Source organism: Branchiostoma floridae, chromosome 10 (genome assembly GCF_000003815.2).
Source record: "Branchiostoma floridae strain S238N-H82 chromosome 10, Bfl_VNyyK, whole genome shotgun sequence".
Classification (NCBI taxonomy): domain Eukaryota; kingdom Metazoa; phylum Chordata; class Leptocardii; order Amphioxiformes; family Branchiostomatidae; genus Branchiostoma; species Branchiostoma floridae.
Window position 1 is genome coordinate 9060220 of NC_049988.1, and position 3573 is coordinate 9063792.

Genomic DNA, 3573 nt, shown 5'->3' on the forward strand with positions numbered 1-3573 from the left:
ACTGGCTGTCTTCAGGTGAGAAATCAAGGTGAGAAAAAAAACTTGATTAAAAAAAAAACTTGAAGCACTGCATGGTGTTCTGGCTTGATGATGGCCCTGATCAGATACAAAACGCACTACTCTCTTTTGTTGTAGTAACGAAAATGATTCCAATACTGTGGGGCACCTACCTTTCACCTTCACGACTCTCTCAAACGCAGAAAACGGGTCCTTAGTTTGGAAAAACTACTAAAATCGAAGAAACATCTCTCCACATGTTTTTCAGGCAGCCATTTTGATTCCCTATAACCTCTGAACTTTGACCTCACATCCTGACCAATCAGCATCCATGATTCAGAGCTGCGCAGTGGACTGTCTGGGAGGGACCGGGCTCCAAAATTTCGCACCTTTTTCCTTTCAAGGGTCCGTTTTGATGCTTAAAATCCCGGGATTCCTGTAAACAAGGGAGTTCTGGGGTTTTAGTTTCATTACTGACTGGACTTAGGAAGGTTCTCCGGCTTTTCATCGCTTGCCACGGTCTGGAATTCCCGCTGAAGTTCCCGGTAAGTCTGCAACACATGTGTCTTTTGTTCGCCGATTTTTCGATTTTCTTGTTAGCCTTTCGTATAACATTTCCATTCATATACACCATGCATATTTTGCTTCTAGAAGGATAATGAATTATGGACTAATTATCTGACTTTCATGTTTTTGTAAGCGTGCTACCGGTAACGGTCCTTGTTTAGACAATGAATAATTTGTTACCTTTGCTATTTTTTATTACCGGTTTTACAGTTTGATTGTCATGACATGAGTCAGAGTTTTGCAGATTCCTTTCAAATTGTAAACGATGGTCATAGTTTGTTTGAGTTGATGCAAATTATTATGTCTAAATTTCTTACAATGATAATTTCCTGTTGGTATATTAGGTCTAATTTTTATTGTGATGATTTTCCTCAAATTTATTATTGTTTTCAAATTCAATATATGATGGTTAACAATTAAGTCAATATACACAATTTTTGTATAATATTATCAGTTATTGAAATATCATATTCCTCATATTATTTCAGCTTCATTTCATTTGTAACTAGTAGTACCTGTATTATTTCAAATTTATGGACCTGTGCATTAGTTTTGTGGTAATAACGTATGCCACAGAACAATGGTGTGCCTGCATGTCCCTAAGGATCTAGCAAGCATGGCTTTTAAGGGCACATGATTTATATCTACTTTCTGATCACCACTTTTGTATGAATGGGATAACCTATGTAGTCTAGGTTATGGTAACTCTAAACTGTGGCATGCATAAAATGTTCATTGTGTTGGCTAAATCATAGATGAGCACATCAATGCCAATGATTTGACTTGGCACCATATAAACTCTTGTAAAATGCACAGCACAATATATTGAGATGATGTCTGTTCACCTTAGTAATAAATGATAGTTGGCTGTATCTTTATAACCGGTATAACCGCACCTCGGCATAATGCATCAGCTTTGCGGGCACGAATAGTATTTGTATCCTGTATCCACCTAAATTGTCAGCGCCGCACTACAGGGCTCGAAATACCACCTGCATATGCAGGCTAGTGCAGGTAAAATTGGAGCTGTGCAGGTATTTTTGGTGTCTACCTGCCCCTAACCTGCACTGGCCCATGTACTGGGTTTTATACAGCAATGTCCTATAATGTAGGTGTAGATGGATTGTTATTAGCTGCATTGACTGAAAAATAGCAATGGTTCCTGAACAATTCAGAGTGGTGCAGGTAAAATTTGCCTTGTGCAGGTAATTTTCAATGTTACCTGCACCAGTGCAGGTATGCAGAAAATACTATTTCGAGCCCTGGCACTTACCTGATACATTTCATGGTGCTTAGTGATTTTGAGTGTACCTTGACAATGGGCCATGAATTTTCGGTTTATTCATGAAGGTTTGACAAATGAATTCCTAATGTGACTGGGTAAAAATGAGATAACATGTACCTTGTATTAATGAACAGTAGTCGGTGAAGGTTATAATTTCTCTAGAATTGCAAGTATTCCACTTGCAGATATGAAGTAGTAAAAGTACCCATTACTTTGATACAAGTAAATTGTTATATTAGTATCTCTTGGGACAAAAAACAGCACATGCATACCTGCCTATTTTAGTGCTAGCAGTCTAGCACTTTGCTCTTTGGAAGAGAAAGAGGACTCAAATTTTTCTGTATTAAGTTGAGGCTGTATGCAATTATATCTTTAGTGAGACAAGTAGTATTGTTGGTAAATTATAGGCTTTATTTTGTAATCAAAGCATCCGTAACTCGCATGACTAGAGGTGCACATACCGTATCCAATACAAGGCCCAGGGTAACATCCCATGTTATATCACATTCCCATGACACGTTATCATCACAGCCTCTGTATATGATAAAGGATTTCCCTGTTCTCACATGGAGGACAAAAATGTGATTTGGTACAGAAACAGCGATGAAAGGGCATCCCTAATGACCCAGATCTGATCTGGACAGTCATGTTTCTCCCATCACAGATGAGGGGCGATTCCAACGCTTGTCGGGGCAAGAACGGCAAATGACTCTGGATTCATTCGACCTTGTCGTGGCTTGATGTTTGACTTGTAGCGAAGGGATATTAAACCATTGATCAAATTTTCTTCTGCTCACATAGCCGCAACACGATAGGATTCTTTCCAATGGGTAATACTAAGATAGCATTGGAAACTGTACCACAAAGAAATTATTTTCTACATGTACCGGACACATTGCACAGGATTTTTCAATAATTCAAATGTAGATTGCAGATGAAGATAACTTTGACTTCTCCAGTTATAACAGACAATTTAGATTTTGACCAATGTGTGATCCCCAACACAAGAGGAAATTAAAAAGGGAAATAAATGCTATTATTAGAATCGTAGTCCTAGAATCCTGTATTATTCATATTTTATATGAAATTGTCTGATCCAATTATTATCCAACAAACAAGGACACTAGTACTAATCCATCAGAATTGTAGTCCTAGAAGCTTGCTTTATTCACCTTTGTATGGAAAGGTACATGTATATACTATAATATTGTAAAAGACCAACCATGTTTTCCATTTGCATTTCATATATTTCATTTTATACTGTGGCAAGTTCAGCTGTCAAACCAAATGACGTTCAGGCAAACTCTCTATTCCCACATGGTAATGCTTTTATGCCAACGGTTTCTTGTCAGATAAACATAGAGATATGGTTCAAAATACATTAAACCTTTGGAACAAAAGTGCCAAATGTACCTTTGAAAAGATTGTTCCATTTTTAGAGTATAGGCTATATAGCTTCAGGGAAATTTTCCCATGGCAATATTCCAGTGCTTCTTCTCAAGACAACACATTTGTCACGTAGCAAATTGCAAACGCTATGCCCTAGCCACGTGCAGCGTATTAGAATGATTGTCTGTCTGAGTGCATGTATAATGAACATGTATAATAAAAAGGAGAGACCCGACTGTTAAAAGGTGATACTCCCCTTTGGTCCCATGATAACTGCAGTGATTACTAGACCTCATGATGCCATGCATAATTGCACAAGTCTGTGCCCCAGTAGG

The 3573-nt window shown here is 38.0% G+C and overlaps 1 protein-coding gene across 1 annotated transcript in view; it reads left to right on the plus strand.

The window, feature by feature from the left end:
- Positions 1–311: 311 nt before the first annotated feature.
- Positions 312–3573, plus strand: part of LOC118424064 (RISC-loading complex subunit tarbp2-like) — a gene marked incomplete in the record, with an annotated part of 24783 nt that continues 21521 nt past the window's right edge. Inside the window, 1 exon segment of the mRNA XM_035832537.1 lies at positions 312–542.